The sequence below is a fragment of the Euwallacea fornicatus genome, chromosome 2 (assembly GCF_040115645.1).
Source record: "Euwallacea fornicatus isolate EFF26 chromosome 2, ASM4011564v1, whole genome shotgun sequence".
NCBI lineage: Eukaryota > Metazoa > Arthropoda > Insecta > Coleoptera > Curculionidae > Euwallacea > Euwallacea fornicatus.
Window position 1 is genome coordinate 944,983 of NC_089542.1, and position 22,096 is coordinate 967,078.

Consider the following 22,096-nt stretch of genomic DNA (forward strand, 5'->3'; position numbering starts at 1 on the left):
ACGCGTCGGTCAACATAAGAAATTAAATCTTGTTTAATGGCTTTTGAATAGAATAACGGAGATGACACCTGTGCAGAGGGAATCTTAGCGTTGAACCATTGAAGACAAACTATATACGAGATAAATGAAAATAATTAGTCGAAAATTCCACTAAATGCATTGTCCACGTCCACCAATGAGACCATTCATAACATGAACGGAATGGGAGCTCGGAAATTAGAAATTTTACGAAGTATTGCTCTCGTATAAAATATCAATTCGTAACAAGCAGAGAAAATGACTTTCAAAAAACGAACGTGAATAATTACACATGTGCTGCAGACGGGGAGGCCAAATCCACGAGTGCGTTAAAAGATTGGCCAGTTAGCGTGTGTAACGGTTTTCTCAGGGATGATTTTGGTTATTTCATTCGTCTTCACAAATTCCACCTAGTTGATAATAAAAATTAATTTTTTTTAAAACATAACCAATACAAATTGCTAGATGGAGAGTAATTTACGAGTCCCTCGGCGGGGTCCAGTGTTATCCCATAACAATATTACGCAAACCCTGAGGTCTCAAATTAAATCACGGGGACCATGGAACTACGAGTCAACTATGAGGTGAAAAATGGAAGCGAATTATAATTCAGTTAGGGCTCATAAGCGAAGGGCTTTTTGTACGGGAATTTGCAAAAAGAACATCCAGAGATCGGGAAAAATAAACAACGGTTATTGTAGATTATACGTATAAATCGTTCCCTACCTAAAGTATTCGAAGGGAATAAAACCACTTTTTGCACATTATTTACTTGCGGTATGTATGCTATTTGCGAGAACGATTTTCTGCTCTTACCTTCCCTATTTAGATCTACTACTATTAGGGGGTTGAAAAAGTTGCACCGCGAGCCGCTTGTTCGACACCGTAGCTGCACCACCCGGATAATACATGATGATATCATAAGCAAATGAGGGATGCGAGTTTTACAACACTTTCATCGCCATCGCCCTAAACTCGCTAAAACGAAATGCACTGAATTTGCAAATAAAACAAGCGAAGGGAATTTCTCCCGGAACGAGATAGACGTCCCACCTACAGCACTGACCTGAATAAAACAGGGTTCTGGATTTCGGGGCTATATCCATTTCCGAGCGAACTCAATCCTGGCGAAGCCAAAAACAACCAAAACTTTTTGCCGCTTCCGCAGCTGCCTTAACGTGAATAAAATATGTTGACTGAGGTCTTTTGTCTTCCTCATTCCCGATGCGTCCAACGCGGATTAAGACGAAGTTCCGCTTCAACCCCCCCCCCTCCCCCCTCCTCCTCATCTCCCCACCCTCCACCTACCAAAGTTTGCATTTGATTTATTGACTCTATTTCTTCCCTCCGGTTAATCCGCAGTCTATTTTCTTGCAAGTGAATTAGCAGCTCACATTGCCGCTTATACCATGAAAATAAATACAAGAAACCGAACATAGAGCTATAATTCATCAACAACCTTCGATCGGGCAACTGAAAAGATGCGACGCGCCCACTCCCATTGGCGGCACCGGCGGCGGCGGCTCCCTCTACGCTCGAGAGGCGGCAGTGTGGCAGGTGACGGGAACGCGTGAGGACGTCGCGTTTACACAAAGTTTTCCGGCGCAAGTTCTTTTATACGCAGCGGAAGATACGCATGCATTATGCATCTGGAAATTGGCGGCCGCTCGCAGGACGTATGTGTTGAAATGGCGGTACCGCCGCCCAGATTTGTTGCTCATTGATATTGGTAAATGCGACCTTGACGTGCAGTTCTTGGTTTGTTTTGGTGAGATGTGTGACCTGTTGTAAATTGGTGACAACGTTACCTTTGCATATCATTGAGGCAATAACTGCCAGTGAACTATTGGATTTTTATTATAAACCGACTTCAAGGAGATCAAGGTAAAGTGGCTGATAAACTTAAATGCGACAAAAAGTAATATCCAGGATAGTTGTTTATCTGAGGTGTGGCTGTGCCCCCACGAGAGGTCTAAGCGCGGTTTGAAATGAAATCATCGAACACATTTTAAAGTCGGAAATACGAATTTTCCGAGCACAGTGGAAAACCACAGACCACGGAATCATTGGCCGGTTGAGTGCACTGCTGAATAAAACGTGCGACGTAGGGTCGCATTCCTTGAACGATTTATTACCGTATTAGAGCATGCTTGCAGATAAATCTTACAATTAGCTCTAGGAACAATAAAGACCACTCCAATTAAATATCTTCTCCTATTAAGAAAAGATAGCTAATTCTATCAATGTTGGTGGATAGATAACGTTCTGTTAGAGAAATTAAGTCCCTACTTAGAGAGCGAGCATTTCCTGAATCACTTGCTTGGTACGCTCAATTTTTTATTTTTTACCGAGGACTAATCAATCGACTAATACCTCGAGATTAAAAACAGTATCGTTAATGGCGTAATATTTTGCCGTTTTAAACTGCAAAAAGGCAACAAAAATTAGAGGACTTAGTGCCTTAAACTGTGTCAAGAATAATCCCAGTTTGACAGAATTAACGGATTGCACTTTTGAAGGCACAATATCGCCAGAGACAACTGAATACTCGATACAGCAAATAAAATAATTGACTCCAAACGTTATAATTAAACGAATTAACAATAATTATAACAAAAAATCTATAAAATTCGGGTAATTAAAATTTCCCGGGATATCTGCGATAATGCCTAAAATGCACAAATTTCTGGGCAGCAATTTAGAGCCGAGCTCGAAACACAACTATTTTCTAATTTTATAAGCCTCGCAACTTTAACCATTTACGAGATTTTCGTGGTGGAAATCCTCGTCTTGGACAAACCTTGTAGCACGCCGACAACAATTGAATATCTTATGCATACAGATTAGCGTCTCCATTTTTCGAACAATATGACTTCATTACCATATAAATCGAGGAAAATCGATAAAGACTTTTTGAAGCTGATACTTGAACCTCAAAGAGAATATGTTGAATATAAGGCGTTTCTCAAGCGCAAATGCAAATGAGTATATGCATATGCAGTGCATTTTTTCCATACGGGTAACACAAAACATAGATTTAACGTAGTCGGCACAAGTAAAATTTAAAGTCCTTAGATTCCGTGATAAATATATATGAAAAATTGCTTTGAAGGCACGAAAACGTATCTAACGCTGCATTCTCCTTTGCAAGCGCCTGCTGCATGGCTGCAAGTCATTTAAAAAATCAACTTTTCCACGTAGTTTTATCCACTGTTACTGAAACGAGCCCTTTTTTCTTAAACTAGTTCATTAATTCCTGTCGTTGATAATTAGAAAACATTTTTCCTACGAACACACGGCACAGCGGTTTTACCGAATGCATTTACGATCCGAAAGCAGTACTTTACCGCACGTGTCCCATAACGAGTTTTGCCGCAAGCCAATCAAAAGAGCATCCACCATGAATTTTTGGGAATATTTGAAATTGTTGTAAATATTTACTTGCACCAGTGCACGTTAGTTCTACATTGAATTTACGTAAAGTAATTATATTAACACACGTGAATTTGTAGGAAAAACACCGTGCTCGGTGCATGCGGTAAAGTGTTAGTTTCCGCACACAAATAAAACGTTTGCCATATTTAAGGTTTACGTTTTGCGGAGTCTGAAGCTCCGTCGTGGGTGCATCAACTTATCAAAATTTAGAAATGAATTCATCGATGTTCGGATATATTCTCAAAATTCTGACAAATTGAGGTTTTGAAGTACGAATCCAAATTAATATATCTGAGAAAAATTTCCCATTTTTGGACAGAATCGCTGGAAAATCTGTCAAAAAAACGTGTTTTTTTTAACTTATTCCATGTGTTAACTTTGACTTACCTTTCGAAACAAAACTATATCTTTTCCTTAATATCTTCTTATTTTGACTTATATTCGATTTGTACCTATTATCTCGCCGTATAAACTGTAAAACACGTTGTTTTCCTTTCGAATGTCTTGCGGCAGAGACAGTTATTATTATCGTACTTACCACTTCTAATGCTCATACTGTCTTGTCAATGTTCACGTTATCGATGGTGAGCTGCTAGTATGCAATCTTGAATAAATTGAAAAGCTCGAAGGAAAATTCGATCCCAATGCAAGCAATACGCGACTGCTACATAATGGAAAAAAATCATAACAATAAGCAAAAAATTATGTACGGCAAATACGTACATGCATATGTGATGGGACCATGTATTATGCATTTAAAGTGAATCGCAAACTATCACATTCGATAATTATTAGAACAGAAATGCCGAGATAAATGCAGAGCAAACAGTTCTCAATCCTTTAAAAAAATAAATTATGCAAAGAGATTCGAGTTCGTAATCGCTATAGCCTGTTTTCATATTTGCATACCCACATTTGCCAAAGAAAAATAGGTCACGAAACTACCGATCAGGTTTTTTTATGAAACAAAATCGACTAAAGCCCATACTGCGACCGTCAAAGTACAAATTTATCAAACAAAAATCCCCACATTCTTTTACCCTCTTTAACTCTATCCCTAAAAGCTGCGAAGCTCCAGTTCACGCTTTGGTATCGCCAAGCCTATTACCTCTCTGGCAGTCTTTGTTTGGTTGGGGAAGTTCCACGTGTGATAACCCAATATTTAAAATTACTAGTCTATTTTTAAATATATAAGGTATTTGAAGATCCCTGCAATACACTTCAGGAAATAATTGCTAGCACGTATCATTAACAATAAGCTACAGTCCTTTGGAAGCATCTGTGCCCGTATGGCATTAGCAATTGTATGCACAAACTTTGCAATGAAAAATTGGTGCTGCTAGTGGAAACTCCGCCAAAAAATGATCGTTCGAATATAAATGGAAACGTCATGTTGTTTCTACCAGTTGGCATCATCAGGCAGGCATGAGCACAAAGTACGCACACACATGCAGCATGCTACTCATTTTCGAACGTATACGTACGTGTGGGTGGAGCCTGGAAACGACGAAGGAGAAAGGGAGACCCAAGCATGTATCAGTTAAGTCCTTTTGGGGAAACACTCGAAGTTTTCCCCAATATGCGGAGATGAGTGCGAATGAGAGCTGGCGTAATTAATCTAGCCAAGACTGTTAAACCGTGGAAAAGTTTAATGCCTGTTTGTGGTTTCCCCCTTGTTTTCTTTCCATCTGTTCCAGACGTCCTTGACATATGCGTATGTCTTCGATTCATTCGCACGTAGCATGACGTGTAGATGTATTTTCCACCCAAGTATCCCTGATAAGTAAATGGAAATACGTGTCGCTGGGTAGTCCAACATCGTCTCTCTGTTTCAACATTCAAAAACCTATAGAAACTCAAGCATAATTTAAAATTTCATTATCCAAATTTGCTCAGAGAAAAGGTACCAGCCAAGCTGGAGCAGGAAGTAATTTCACAGTCGCTCCATCCAAAAATGGGTCAGTTTTTCGTCTATTTCTTCCACGTATCGACTTTGACTCACATTGAAAAAAGCCATCTAATTTTTTGCTTAACTTCTTCGATCATTTGTTCTTCGTCTTCGATTATGGTGGAGAATGGTGGATGAACGGTGCGGAACTTTCAAATTTTGCTCAAAAACAAAAACTTAGAAAACGCAGTGCCAGGTCGATATTCCAAGAAGGGGGGACCGAAACGACCTTTGAGGGCATTACGATCGGAGCTCTTTATAACGTTTAACTATTCATTAACTTGAATTTGTTATGAAAATGTAGTATATCCTGCGAAATTCGCCCATTTAAATGTTTTTGCATCAATTCAGTTTTTCCTGGTATATATACTGGGCCTTTTAGTCATGCGAAAAATGTCACTTTTAAAAATAGCACCATTTCCCAATTCCATTTAATATGGTTCAACTCGGATTGGCCGCACCGGGATAATTGTTTAGCACAATATTCATTTGCGATAATTATTAATGTTGCGTCGCGATAATTCAATAAAATTTTAATGGGATCTGGACCCAGACGACGTTTTTTGAACCAACCAACCAGTTGAAGTTGCACCAAACCCACCAAAGGAGACATCGTTCCTCCGACGAAGGATTTTCTTGCTTGTTTTGCAATAATATACATTTCTAACCGTGATGGGAATTCGGTCCCCCTTTTTCCACCCATTCTTGACTTAAGTCAATATAGTCGCAATTTCTTTTATCCCCGACATCCGAAGAAATCTGGCAGGCCGCACTAGTTCCCTGTTCTTCTGGTTTGCAGGAGTCGACCCAAAAAATCTTAATAGTCGTATTGTATTCAGTATTTTTAAGTGAAATATAATAAAAATGTAATACCCGCTTTCATGCCCCTCTCTGCTATGAGATCGGGGTTTCCATCAGATACAGCTTATCTTCCGAATTTTCGATGCTCCGGCATGATTTCAAAATGTTAATCGCCGGGTTTATCGCGATTAATCCTTTGGATTTTTGCCGTTTACGGCCAGTTTTATAGGTCGTGTGAAATAAATCGGAAAGTTAAACTGAAGGATCATCTACTTAGGAAATACTATACCTGTCGTCGACGTCACTTGCATTTAAGAAGTGCTTACCCGAGCAAAACATCACGCAGGATATCCAAGTTGTTACGTTTGGATCCCGTTTCGAGCAAAAAATATCGCAGGAATCGTAGCTTAAAATGGCATTATTGTGTTGTTTATGACGAACTGCTTAACATGCACTGAGAAGTGATAAAAGTATACAGGAGAACAATTCGCAATCCGAAAGCTCAACTTGAGCTTAAGTTCCACATAGCTTAACAACTTCCTTGAGACAGCAATTCACTTCCAACCAAGGCTGATATTAATCACAGATAAGCACTCCCGACCGAGGCCCGCCATACTGAAAATTGTATCCCTAAACTCCTAGTTTCTGCAAACTTCTAGTGAAATCATCTGTGAACTCCTATCTATAAAGTTAGCCGATTTCTCAACTGTTTTGCTGACTGCGGCAAGAAACCAGGATCGTACATTGTTAAGTTTATTAGGTGGTTTATTATTATCACATGTTAACAAACATTTTAATTGAAACTGCTTTATTAGACATCCAGCGCTTTCAAAAAGGTTCTCATACACCTTGACGACATATTTTTAATTTTTGGTTTCTTCAAAAACTCTGAAAACTGTATCATCCGACCCATGAACTTAGCCGATTTCCCTACTGTTTCGCTGACTGCGACAACATGACGATGACTTGATAAACTTAACAATGCGACGATGACGCATTGTTAAGTTTATCAAGTGGTTTTGGCAGATCGGCTCCTCCAAATCTGAAGGTTTTTAGTAAAACGAGTATCCCTTTATATACATAAAGAAGTTATAAAGCTCCTTCGGGAGTGAAATCCAATATCGCGAGCCTTTTAACGTAGCGGGAGATCGAATTTGCGTCGGCACAAGGCAAACTACTTTAGAAGGATTAGTTTCTCTAAAATAATAGCAGTGAAGCTCCCCCAACCAAATGACTATATTTATCAATTAAAATTTCCCTTTCAAAGATATATATATATATATATATATATATATATATATATATGGGGTACATCGAAAAAATTCCTGGTCAATAGTATGGAAAGTTTCGCCAACGTGACGTTGTTGACGTATTGACACATGAATGGTGTCAAAGTCAAACTCTAATTTAAGACAGATGTCATCCACCATATTCACACAGTAAACTAAGACTGCTTCGAGGCGTTCTTGACCAGGATCGGAATTCTATAAGACTTAGTGCGAGAGCGAATTTCTGTCCAATTAAATCGCCTAATGGCATATTTTCGGCTAATCGACGTTGCTGCAAATTTCACTCTCATTTCCACAACTTCCTGTACCATCCGGCTTAAGGAATTTTTTTTGCACACCTGTTACACGTAGCACTAATTAATGCATCCAAGAAAGTTTATCTTAAGGAGCTTAAGGGGCAACTGCCGTGCAAAAGAGAATCGATTTTTAAGCATGCGGTGTTATTGCCTCAGGATTACGATCGCAGTGTTTAATTTTATTGGCCTCCGGGGGCGTTTAGTGTCTTTTAAAACCGATTAGAAGGACAAATTAATGTATTCAGGAGGAATTGTTTTCTGCTTGATTAAGGTGCTCATACACTGCAGTTCCGGGTATTTCTTTCCAATACTTTGTCTCCCGGATTTAATTGACATACAATCTTCTTCAATGTGGACCCGTGAATTCCAACGAGATTACTTCGCAAGGGGCCTATTAAAGCCGTCACCGGCAAGTTCTTCCGCGGATACATTTTTCCGTGATATTTTATGATTATCGAAAATATCAGGACGCGATTTATACACATAAGTCCATGGGACTGTTTGTCTGTTTAACCTCGGCGGCGTCTGCTCTTTTCGGGATATTTGCCAAGTCTCTAGCACTTTATGACAAAACTTGAACAGAATTTCGCATTAATTTTTGAGATGCAGAGAGAAATCGACACATTATTCATTTCAAGTTAGATCAGAAATTTAGCGTACTGTAAAATTTGATTCGGCTAAGAGGCAGTAAAGTTCCGCCTTTTGCACGAGTCACATTCGCAATAAAAACTAACTCGCGCTGTAAAATTTATCTTGAGGAGCTTAAAATTTTTATTAAGGAATATATTATTCTAAAATCGTGTATAATTTTTTACTACTCGGCATGCTCAAATGTAAGACATTACCAACAGAATCGTTTCATGAATTTCGGAGAACGAGAGAAACGTCGTACGTTGCCAAGAAAAAAAGACAGATTATGCGTTAAATGGACAACAATGTGTGGCAAGGGGAGGACTTATAAAACTTCAATAGAGCTAGTTTATCTCCAAACAGGACCCATCCCGTTTCTAACGTTATATATCATGCGAAAATAAGTCGTTTAATATCTCTTTACTAAGGTTAGCGCGACCAGTTATAAACACTTTATTTAAGAGCTTTATAACGGTAATCGCAATACTTACGTTTCCAGCATTACGCCAACTCAAGTTTTATACGAATCTGATATAACTTTCACTAGCACAGTTGTAAAATGAAAAATGTTTGTTGCGATGCCACGACTTGTTTTGGGAAGCTTGAAAGCTCTGATATCTTCAAGTTAATTGATTAATTACCTGATGGGAGGAAGCTTTATTGCAATGCCACACTTATTTAATAGAAACATGTACAAACTTTGACCAATGAAATTCACTTTCGCTATTCACAAAAATACATCGTCTTGCGGATAGATTAACCTAGGAATATGTGGTTAATGATTAATTGGACGATTTAATTTGACTATGTAGTTTCCACTATCCAATCGCCTCCATCAGAAAACATTCGCGTCTGTTCTCGACCTATGCGTTAATAGTCATTAAAATTAACACAGGTAGTTATCACCCAAGTTAGTGAAATTAGCCTCTCGGATGTGTTATAATATCTTTTAATCGACTGCTAACGTCTTTTTAAGTGCTATTTTAGCTACCGAGCGTCTGACCTAAACAACATGATTGTCCTTGCTACTAGAAAACATTTCCGTCTGCCCATGAAACAACCCATCCTTGGTAGTCCAACGGTAAAATTGAGCAGTATCCTGACAACTTCATAAGAGAGCTTCATTTTGCAAAACATAAATTACATTCACGTTAAAACGAAGGCGAAAGCTGGAAGTTAGTAGTCGTATTGGCCTTCCAGGAGCTCCTACGCACTTTACCAACACATTATTATAAAATTGAAATGTCACAGTCGATGAGATTATGAACATGCAACGTCAGTTTTAGGAGTAATAAATTATGAGTCTCAATGAGATTGTGACCTAAATTTCCAGTTAATTCAAGTGTCCAATAAGGGCTTTCCTCATCGCAGATTGATATTTAAAGTTTCCTATTAAGGAGACATTTCGTGACTAAATCGTCAGCGAACTGTAGAAAATTTCGGCCGAAAATTCGCGCATAAATCATTTTGATTTAATTTTTTTTTGCGAGTGAGGTATCTACTTTAATGTATGAAAAATTCAGTCAATTGCAAAGATGAAACTGAAGAGGGGCAGAGTTAATTTAAATTTGTAAAGGTTTGCACGTTCATGCGGGCGAATGAAGTTGCCCAAGTCCCAGCGCAATGTGGCACTTTCGACCTCACAATGGTGCCGGTCTGAAGATATCCTGGCAGTAACATTAAATTTTATTATTTAAATTAAATTGTTCATTTACGCCTTTTTGCTCAGCTTCATGCTGCGTGGTGTTTTTTGCAATCGTTACGGCACCACAACTTTGTTAAGGTTTCCCTCTATTTTAAAACGTAAACATTATCAGGCGTCCTAAACAAGCAGTCTAGTTACAAAACAAAGAATCACGGGGCAGTTCGATTTTCTCATCAGATCGGGTTTCCCCCTCGTTAAAGCCAATAAAATTAAATACCACCGCCCTAAAGGCGAGAAAATGATACGGCGTTCATTTTAAATTGTTTAATAAAACAAGAATTTCATTAGAAAAGTCTGGTTAAGCTCATTTTCTGGTGAGCTACGAATTTTCACGTCGACCCATTCAAATCTGGCACATTTCTATATTTTCATACTTATGGAACACGTCACGGCGCTTTCAATAAAAAATTCTGTTTTTCGGTGTAAAAGCTCGGGCAAAGATGAATGAATGCAAATAAAGTAGTATGGAGAATAGACGAGTTATGTCTGCAATGCAAAGCGTTATAAGGAACATCCTCGAGACGATCCTTCTTATCCTCGAAAAAATCAGTTTTAAAAGTACCTCTGTTTAAGGGATATAATCCCTACGAAGTAGGTTTCGTTGTTCTGACGCAAGTTTCGCCCTGCAGCTATATTTAAAGGGTCCATTATATTGGATTTTGGTCTCAGAGGAGCTTATATTGCTACGTAAGAAAAGAGCGTTTGTCTCTAACCCTACGTCCTCTAACTTTGCTCAAGATTTGAAATAAATACTTTAATGCGGTTATCAATTAAAAGAAGAGGTCTTCGGGACGAGTCTCGCGGATCTGCCTCGAGTCAAGAAGGAGGAGACGAGGGGTCGCGGCGATGCGAAGAAAGTTACGGATAGACATTTGACCATTAAGTTGTCCCCTGAGGAAGTTTGTAAGGAGTGCCGGCGTTGAAGCCAGCGAAGCAAAGCTCTTTGGACCCCCACTTGTAGCCCTCAAAAGCTTATCGAGCCCGAGAAGCCAATTTTAGTGAAACGGCAAGGGGACGACGCCAGCAAGAATTTGAAATGTATTGGCCTCGCCAGGCGACCTTTTTGACACAAATTTAGTAAAAGGCATCATTAATATGGATAATGAATTGACGAAAAACATCGAAGTTGACGCTCTCGCAGATGGTGACGGGGAGTTGGCTCAAAACTTTAGAACCCTCCGAGGACTTAAAAGATGCCAAAAATGAATGAAGTCACATCTCGGGATCATCGCTTTCGGCCTCAATTCGATTTTTACTATGAACAGCGAAAATGTCGAAAATGTTTTTAGGGAGATTATCTTCCCATGAATAGCGCCTCGGTGAAACGATCAGTATCAAACTAAGTTGCAATCAATAATTATGTTATAAACTAACTTGAACAACAGAGACAAGAAAGTTTCACGGCATTTCGCGCCGGAGACAATAAGTTTGCAATAAATAAATTAACAGCAATTCATGAAGTTTTCGAAGTTTGGATACTTTCAAAGAAACAAACTTAGGCACTTTGACAAGATAAAATTTATGTTCGTGTTGGGTGTTTACTAAACAGAAACTATGAAAGCGCGTAGAATTTCCATCAATATTCAACGAAAAATTCGAAACTATGATGGAGAAATTACTGTGTTTTTTTCAAGTGAAGAGAGTATACAGGGTGTTTCAGAATAGCATGTCATAAATTTAAGGGGTGAATCTTTGAATGATTTTGAGAAAAAAAATTTATATGAACATAGGTCCGTTTTCGCTTTCTGTCTGAAATTCAGAGTGTTAAAATTTGCTACATTTTTTGTTTGTTTTTATTTTTTTTAATAAGTCCGCACCTGCATTGAATATTTTTATCAAACTTGGTGAGAGTAAGTTAGGTGTAGAAACACATCTTTCAGGAGAAAAACGAATTTTTAAATGTAAGCAGTGCTGCCCCCAAGGCCGTGACCCGAACTATTTTTTGTAAAAAATATGTTATGCCGCTGCTTTTTCAAAAAACAAAAAACCTTTCCTTAATTCTAGTTCTCTTTGTTAAAAACACGTTTTCCTAAATTTTTTTCGTAACATCAAGCGTTCTCCAACAAAAAACAGATTAGTTAGCATTTTATGTTATAATAACGACCAAATTAGTTACAATAGTACTTAATTCGTAGCAATTTCCAACGACTATTTAGACAAACAAAAATTCATTGAGTTGCTGAAAATGTCCTCCGTTAAGAAAACGATTTCGATTTTTTGAAAAAGCAGCGGCGCAACATATTTTTCACAAAAATTAGTCAGGGTCATGGCCATGGCGGCAGCAATGCTTACATTTAAAAATTCGTTTTTCTCCTAAAAAATGTGTTTCTGCACCGTACTTACGCCCACCAAGTTTGTTAAAAATATTTAATGCAGGTCCGGACTTATAAAAAAAAAATAGCATATTTTAACACCCTGTATTTCAGACACAAAGCTAAAACGGACCTATGTTCGTATAGGCTTTTTTCTCAAAATCGCTCACATAATCGCCCCTTAAATTTATGACATACTATTCTGAAACACCCTGTAGAGAACTTATTTCCAGTTTCTATTAGATGAGTGTTTGTAATATCCAGTTAAAAATATTTAATTTTACACTCCATAGCTTCCTATTATTTAATTTCTTCAGGAAAAAACAGATAAGAAAATAGGCACGAAAGACGATGGGAATTAAAACTGATTAAACCAGAACACCAACAAAGCCTGTTTAGCGACGCTAATGATAAAATAGTTGGTAAAATACCTCGTTTTTAGTGATTTCAGAATCATTGATAATCATTAAAATTAGACGTTTTTTTAACATGATCGTCCAACGGTTCTTTTTTGATATGAAACATTCCAGAAACGATTTTACACTAATCCACTTCCCTGCGATGGCTGCTATGGAATTAGTACCCCGTAAAGTCATAAGAAGGAATTAAGGAGGAAACTCAAATAATATGATGTGAAATGTTTCCTGGAATCAACATCGGAATTCACAACTGCCATGCACATTCTCTATCTTTAATCCAATTTAAAAGTATTAGCTTTGCTTCCAACATATCTGAAAAGGTCCTTTCTAAGAATTTAAAAGGAATAATATCAAAAAAAGGAATAAACTCCAAAGGCTTTGAAGATTTTTCCCTTCTTCTAGATAACGAGGCAAGCGACAGGTTGACGGCCCCGTTTCGAATCATACCTCGTAGAGTGTTTTTATGCCTGGATGGTTCTCATTTCCCCTAAGTTTCAGCAATACAAACTTTGCATTAAAAGGAAAGTAGCTTGACTTCCTGGTAGTTTTCTTTCAAAAGTTCATGCTCCACTGAGCTTAAAGACCTCAAGTCTGTGTCCGGATTAAGTACGTAAATCCACTGAAAAAAAAAAGGAAAAATCGTTATGGGCCTTTCGCCAAAGTTTGATGTACGAATTCTTTTCATTTCACATAAATCAAATCATATTAAACTTCCTATGCCCCATGGCTTTTGCGCCATATCTCTTTCCCTTCAAATACACGTGCACAACTCAGCCTCGTTATTGCTGTTTATCTGGAAAGCGATAAATTCCTTCTTGTCGAACTTTGTTAAGGTCAGTCTAGCTTAGGGTTTAGATAATACCTCAACTAGGTATATATTTGACAAATTGCTCTAAAATTGCTCTAACAGCCGCGGCTGCTCGTTTCAAAAAGGTCAGAATTTAAATGTTTGAGTTCCTCGTATGGAAATGTATTCGTTGCTTCCGGACTTAACAATTAGAAAGGGATGACCCACGCTATTTGCTCATTTATAGCGAACCAGATGCTCTGACCCAACAATTGGCATTGAATGGTGGAACAATTCGTTCCTCATGCCCCAGATTGGAGAAATTTTCTCCAATTTACTGTTAGTTTGTAAATCGGAGATCTATTAGCTGCCAGCTCTCTATAAACTTTCAATGAACGTGATTGAACAGTCAAAAAGGCCTATAACTGCCAAATACATACTTTTTATCATCAGAATCAATGCCTCAATTCGATAGTTGAATCCTCTGTTTGATTTTCTTCTTGCAAAGCTGCAAAACAATAAAACCTTCAAAGTTCCTTTGTAGGAGCGAACTCCTTTACAGTCTTTGAGAAATTCTCAAACAGGGATTTTCAGACTTCGCATCGATCCCATAAGGTGATAGACGTGAAACTGAAAGGCTTTAAAAAGAAAAAATAGGGGAAGATGAGTGTTGGTCAGGTAAGGAAGTTGGGAGGAGGCTAGGGGGTGGATCGAACTTCAGCTGCAGAAATAATCCCTTTCTTAAATAATGTGTGAGGGTTATATCTATAAAGAGTGGTTTGAGTTGAAATCGATGGTGCCCTTTGACTATTTCTCCGGAAAATGTTCTCTTATGAATACGAAGTAGCTGCTTCGCTCAGGTAGGAGGAGGATCATGGATATGGCAGCCTTGACCGATTGAGTTCAGGTCACCCATTTAACTAATAATTCATCTCCAGGTAAAGAATGTATGTATTCTGCCTTGACTCCTCGAACTCTTCAATTGCCAGTCGATTTGGAATTCAATTACTACTGCCTCCTACGTGTCAGGGTAACCCACTTCGTACTATATTAGATTTAATAGTATCCTCCCAGTTGTTCCCACTCCTGCATCTAATGTCATTTTCTCTCTTACCAGTTTCAAGAGGATTATCATATCGTCAACGTAAACTGCCATAGTAGTCATTGGGGTCTTTGACCGGGTTGAAAGTAAGACCCCTTGCGGGGCGCTCGCCTCCAGGTCTATGTCTTCTGGACGGTTCAGGATGACCACGTAGACGCCTTCGCTCTCTGGCAAATAGATGTCACCGAACCTACACGCCATCGTCAAGCCTCCTTTTGGTGAGAGCTGTGACTTTTTATTAAATTTTTCGATCACGTGTCATTGTTGTAGAAATTTGATTTTAGAGAGGTTCGAAGTTTCAAATGGGCCAATTCATCTCGCTTTTCAACCTTGTTGATGCCGCGTCACTGAATTATTCCAAATGCTGTTTTCGTCCGTTTTTTTTTTTTTGTTATGAGAACGAATGTTGAAAGGGCTCGAAGGGTATATTTCAAATTAAAATAAATGGGCCGCCGAAATATACGATGTTGCAGCTCAGTGCGTGAAGATTTGCATAAGGTGTCCCATCAAAAGTTTTAATTTACATTTTCGTAGTATTTTAATTTAAAATTTCGGTACAGTCGTAGTGACAAACGTCATCATAGGGCAAACCGGCCGCTTTTTCCCAAATAGTCCTGTAGGTTAATTATGTTTGTAAATGAATATTTACGAGATAATTGTTGCTCAAAATGACCTCGGAAATGCGTACCTTGAATTACACCATTGAACGGATCAACACCGGAAGGAAATAGTGCAAAGCTACATTTCCATTGAATGCAGCTATTGAATGGTAGCAAAGTAAAAAATCTCAAGCAACTGTTTAAACTTCCATACCACTAACTTTCCAATTCCCTGAACAATATTCCACATAATTGGTGAAAATTTCACCGGAAGTCCTAATTTAAAGTTAGGAGAAACGAGCCTCTGCTATGCTATATCTGGATATCCAGTAATTAGCCGAGACCGACCAGTTCCTAAACAAACTTTCGGTTAGAACTCGGACACGTTGGGAATTGTTTCGATTTTGAATGGGCCTTGCAAATGCGATATTTTAAACACCCGGTCGCTTGGCGAATTAGTTTCAGAAATTCGAAAACTAGGTCAGTTTCATCAACAATTTTCGCCTTTAAAATTAAACCCGCTATATTTTACCCAATGTCATGTCTAAATCCATTAAAAAAGAAAACATAAACTACACAATAATGGATGTCACAAGGCGATATCCCCGGGAAACATAAAGTCTTTACAGGAATTAAGATACTGCGGAGTCTGTTGCAGCTGCGGCTTTATCCGACTTATTCTAGTTTTTCGTTTATATGACAAAGTTGCTCTTGGTGAGAAGAAGCTTCTGGGCAGTTCTTAAACATGTACGAGGGGGAAATATCAGAATTCTGGAGTCGATCCGAATGCTACGTCGTGAACACAATTTTTCAAAAAAGTCCTCAAAAGTCCTACAATTTTCAGTGAGACTTCGAAACTCAAAATTTCCAATGCGGAGGGAAATTACGATCTCAAGATATGTAGTTATTTGAGTGACACTCTTTACTGTACAAGTGCGGGAAATAGCACTCTTTTTGAAATTTAAATTGTCTAGGTCAGTTGTACTCAGCACACCTGACAAAATACGTCCATGGAGGTATGGTAATGTAGCATTTCATCATACTGATCCCAGCGAGGCGCTAACGTCAAGGAAGCTCTATCGGATTATTTTACAAGGTGTAATAAACTTAATGAATTGATTGGTGGAATTCATTAGAAGTTTTTAATTCAAAGAATTATAGAAAGCTCTCTTCAGAGAAAAAGAAAGCGTTAATTATTCCTCTTGAACGAGCAAGAAATTGATTTAAAGCAAATGAAAAAATATGCTCGGAAGGAAATTTAATTAGGCGTTTTCCGGCCCTCTACAAGGTCGACATAAAGCGGCGTGAAAGGGATTTGGCTATTTTCATATTTTCATTGAAAATCGCAATGATGCGAAATGAATTCGCATCAGTTCGAGGAGACGTCTCTTTGTTACCTAAGGACTTTGAAGCACGATGGCCATCTGCCGCTGCCGCTCTTCACTGTCACGAACGCAGCAGGCTTTTATCTCAATCCTAATTACGCAAAGAGGAGAAGGTCCCCTTTCCCCTTGTTCACGTGAACCAAAGAATCCATCCAGGTAACGATGTTGTTTTCCGGCAACGCCAAATTTACATCGCGGCAGAAACTGATGAAACTTGAAATCTCCGAGGTACACAAACGCCCAGTTTTCAGTGAAAGTTTCAGAGGGGCTGTTGAACTCTACTTGCTTTTTATTCCATAAACTTGAGAGCCTGGAATAAAAAAAAAACCTCAGGAAATCCTTTGTGCGCGAGTTGCCTTTGAAAGTGTTCGACAATTCGCAAAGAAGGGAGAACTCTCTAATAACGTTCATATCAATGCCTGATCGTGAATTATTTATTGTCCCTCTGACTCTACGATATTTCAAAACCAATAACCAACTGTCGCTACAAAAATAATAAATCAAAAAGTTTTTCGATACTTTTTCGGTTTCGCAGATTTGTCCCCCTCGATTGAACGCAGAAACATAGCCCTAATCATGTTTCAAGTAGAAACGATATAAATTCAGTACAAGGAAATGCGAAGGTCTTTTTCATGACGACTCCGGCTAAGGAACAAGATAAAAGATGATTATTTGCCTTGTCAGATGGTCCCCCTTTTCTCGGAATATGCTCACTGCATAATAAGAAGATAAAAATTCCTCTTTCGCCCTGTTCGAAATGTAATATGGGAGAACAGACTGTATAATTTAAATGACGAAATTAACATAATATTCGGCGATTTGTTCCTTTTTATGTTATTGAATTAAAGGGGAGCATCAGGCATAAAAGAGCATTTATTAAAGCGCTCGAGATTTGAAGCGCGCTATTTATGGCATTAATCATAAATTTAAGTTACGCTATATAATGGATCTTCTGTAGCATTGGTAAATGTGCAGAACAGCTGACCTACTATTTTCTCTTTATCCGGGTCCCTTGCTAGGTTACCTCCAGGTCAGAACTTAAATATTTTACCGACTTCCGGTAAATAAGACTTCAATATATATAATTTCGAATTGCGATTTACTGACGTACATTCAGCACATGTCCAAACCTTACCGAATTCCCCAAGCACATTGTCATTCCATAAATGCGATCCTCTCACTTAGACATGAGGCAATTCTTCCTCGAAGAGCACCGAAAGGCTTCAATTTTTAACGTACACACACACACACACACACACAGTAGGGCGAAAGCCATTAGGGCACCTGAAACAGTTATGCCTGGCATTAACTAACTAAAAATTAGTCATCAAGATTGTTTGAGCGAATTGGGGAAGTTGTTGCTTTACGGGAATGCAGCTGTCCCTTCTCCGCCCCATTTGGGATTGATCTCATAATTCGAAATATGTCTGTTGGAAAGGGCGCTTGTTGCAGTCACGCTAACAACTACCGCCCTGAACCCATTGCAACCCACAGAGTTCATAACATTCATGCTTCATATCTGATAATTCCTTTTAATCCATTCGACCTTTCGAAATGAAATACCTCCGAGGAAACTTGAAATTAAATTACACGCCGAGGCTGTGAAATAAATTATTATTATATTATTATGACCGGAAAATCGAATTTAAACCTCGAAGCGCTCATCGCCGCTGAGAATTCGATCACGTGAGGATCATAAATATTTCACAACCGCGCTGTATATACGTTTTTATCGACCACAAGATGCAACTAGAACGTTATAAAATTGCACTGAACTTCCCCAAATTAAGCACTGATTCAATCGGACACACAAAACCTCTTCAATCATAACGTGAAAGCAGACGTTTCATTGGACGTTAATTTCCATGGCAACCGTAAATAAATCAACAATGGGGACGACGCCATTGTTGCCTATAAATTCACTAGGTAAACAATGAGCCACATAAATTGTCACTCGTTTTCAAGTGTTTTACAAAAAGGACGGTAAAACGTACTTCACAGTTCCCATCCGACACACCACAGTAATGGTGTCTTTTGATGCTAGCAACGGTTAAACATTGTTACGTCAACATCAGCACCAGCATTGGTATCGGAGCTATAATACATTTTTTTTTTTTTTGTAAGAAAATCGGCTACAAAACATTCGAAATATGAGCGCTCAAAAAAAGCCCTTTTAGCTATGCATTTTAATGAAGAGATCATAATGACCTGCATTAAAACCTTTGTGTCTGAATTGATTATGACAAACACTTTGTGATAGTGTTTTGCGGCCATACGTCTATTGATTCATTAGGGCGTCGGTGGAATAAAGCTAGATCTTAACAGAATAATGGAGTTATCACATTTTGAGCGAATGAAGGAGGAAAGTCGAATTTACCAATTAGGTAGTAGAAAAAAATATGCATTAATTTTGTAAAAAATTCCATTAAATTAGCGTAATTATAAAGACCATTTACATATAACGAAACAATATAGACGGGCCAAACCAATATGGGATAGGATCCAGACCTAAAACACATCCAAAATTTAACGCTTTGAAAAACAATGAGGCAATTTCCTCCATATTTGTCTAAAGCTTAAACCCAACGACACACAAAACGTTAATGGGATTTTAATTGTTTTAGCTCCTAGCAGTATAAGCTTTTTAAAGCCAAAATAGACTAGATAAGCTCGAAGGGTATTTAAAAGTTAATAGCCGCGGCGTTTTTATTCATTACCCTTTGTAACTAATTTTCTACTCTGTGTTTAGAATATTTTGGAAATTGCTTGGAGCAGCACACACTAAAAAAAAAAATAATAATAATAAATAATTTTCTAGAAGGTCAGCCGCCAGTCATTTTGAGCGACAGATTTGATCGGATGTTTACGAGAGATTTTATTTTTTTGATAAAATTCGCAGACGATCATTGATTTTAAATTTCGAATGGCTCATGGTTTTGAAGCAAACGTCGGGTGCTATCTGTTCATAATCGGAAAAAAATTCAATTGAAAATTGTTATTATGCCTGTTAAAAACTAGCAAAAAGTAGAGAACAATTGAAAAATGTAAATTAAATTAAACAAAAAATTATATTTAACGAACTATTGGATAATGGAGAAAAGTTTAATTCTATTATTCGAATTAAATATGAAAGTTTATAAATAATGATGCACACATCCCAAACGGCAATGCCGGTTAAATGTGGGTATAGAGGGTGTCCTCGAATTACGTGGCCAAAATAATACCGCAGATTGTTTGAGTGAAAATAAGTCGATTTAACTAAACTTCCCTCAGTCCAAAAGTTGATAATTATGGAGCTACAGGGTGTTAAAGTTGAAAAAAAAATCACATTTTCTTTAATATCTTTCGATTTCTTTGAGTTAATTTCACGAAATTTCATATTTGAGGGTGTTTTTCTCCAAAACCGTTGCTTCTAGCGACGTCAATAAAGTATACCTTTTCTAAGTATAAAAGGTAGGGAAAAAGGTTTTTAAATACCAAAATAATATACACCGTGGCACGAAGAAGTTACAGAGATTTAAATGTGTCCTAATGGTCGCTTGTGGCGCCCCCTAAAAGAAACAACTAAATCGTTAATAAATTTGAATTTCGTATCCTAAAACACCCTCAAATATGAAATTTCGTGAAATTAACTCAAAGAAATCGAAAGATATTAAAGAAAATGTGATTTTTTTTCAACTTTAACACCCTGTAGCTCCATAATTATCAACTTTTGGACTGAGGGAAGTTTAGTTAAATCGACTTATTTTCACTCAAACAATCTGCGGTATTATTTTGGCCACGTAATTCGAGGACACCCTGTATAATTAGGCGATGCGCCAAAGGGAGACAGGAAAATCCTTATTTATCCTACTTTACCGAATGAACTTGCAATCATTTCAAAACTGAAAAATTCCACGTCCTCTCATAAACCGCTGAACTTGTACCCCTCAAGTGGGGTCTATTTGTTAAGAGAGCTTGTTCCCTCCCTGAAGGAACAACATGAGCCAAGCAGGCACTCCTGTTTTCATTTTCGTGTTACATTCAGAGTTGCGAAGAATTGATGTATTGTCCGAATGAAAACTTTAAATTTTATACTAAACGACAATTTTAAAGCGACATTAACGTAAAACAGCTTATAATAAATGCTCGAAGTGTCCTCTACGGCGCTGTAACCAATTTCCGAAGCGATCTTGAAATACTCGAACGGAATTTCTTATGAAATTCGAATTTATTTCATTTCAAGTAGCTGACGAGGCACACACTGCACATTTAGTCGACCGATTTAAGGTTGGTTAAGTGTGTGTGTCATTTTGACGGTAGCAAAAATAATTGCAATGAGGTTTGTTTTTTAAAATTGAGCTTACAGTGTACATTCGGAGATTTTAAAAAGCCTCACGGTATGTGTGAATATTCACGGCAGCGTCCGCGATACCTTTCGCGTACAAAATTTTCGGGATTTTATCCATACAGAGGTGAAAACCAGTTTAAGTGGAAACGTAGGGAATCGTGCAAGTGGGAGAAGGACCGCATAAGGTTTCGTATGCTCGCGACAAAGAGCAACGAAGTCGATTGGAGGGACGGCGGTCGACGTGGGCGGAGTCATTCCGGTTTTTACCGGATCCTTCGCCATTTCAGAATTTTTGCTCGTAACAAGTTCTAGTGGCGGTTCAAATTAATTTCGAATTTTCGCTCGTTTATAGGCGATCGCAAATCTCCTCATTATAGCACAACTTAGTTACGTCATCGAGGAATGTGACGATCTGAATCCGCTGACATTTGGTTATTTGTTTCTGATCTGTTGTTCGGTCCGAAAGTGAGCCGGCAACGATGGTCCCGCAATGTTTGTTCACGTTCCGACGTGATGTTCGGTATCGATCAACCGTTGCGGATCGGGCTGAGGCATGAGGTGGTGCCGTCAAAAGAATACGCGAATACGCGCACTTGTGCACGTTCTAATTTTTTATCGCTGTTTGATTCGGTTCCATCTTGAAAGAGATGATTTCTATGGTAAACTAATCGAGTGAAATTCTAATAAAAACAAAAAAATTCGAAAGCGCAGAATCTGAATTGTCTTAGCGAATTCTCAAAGAAACCACCTCCTCGTGCCACCGTCTCGCCCGATCTGTCATGAGATGCACGTCGTACATTTCCACACGGTTCAATGGGGAAATTCCAAATCGTATCCGTAATTTTCAACGCGAAGTTTATTCATATTTTGTATCTCCCGAACGATACCACTCGATAATTTGATTTTTTTCCTTCCATAGTGACGTTTTAATAAACTACTAGATTCACTAGTTGTTAATAGATGACAAAAAATAGAATGATATCGAAAAATAAAATAAATTGGCCGGTGCAGGTAAAGCGTGTGCCGAATTCCGATTTAAA

At 38.2% G+C, this 22,096-nt stretch overlaps 1 protein-coding gene across 5 annotated transcripts in view; it reads left to right on the plus strand.

The window, feature by feature from the left end:
- The window catches only part of dpr12 (defective proboscis extension response 12), a 214,084-nt gene that overhangs the window by 86,937 nt on the left and 105,051 nt on the right, over positions 1–22,096 (plus strand). Inside the window, exon 1 of one of the 5 annotated variants that reach the window (XM_066293655.1) lies at positions 1,558–1,902. The exons of the other annotated variants lie outside the window; for them this stretch is intronic. The gene's annotated coding sequence lies outside the window, so the exon portion shown is untranslated. Of the gene's footprint in view, positions 1–1,557; positions 1,903–22,096 lie in introns of those variants that run through there. 5 annotated transcript variants of the gene reach the window in all.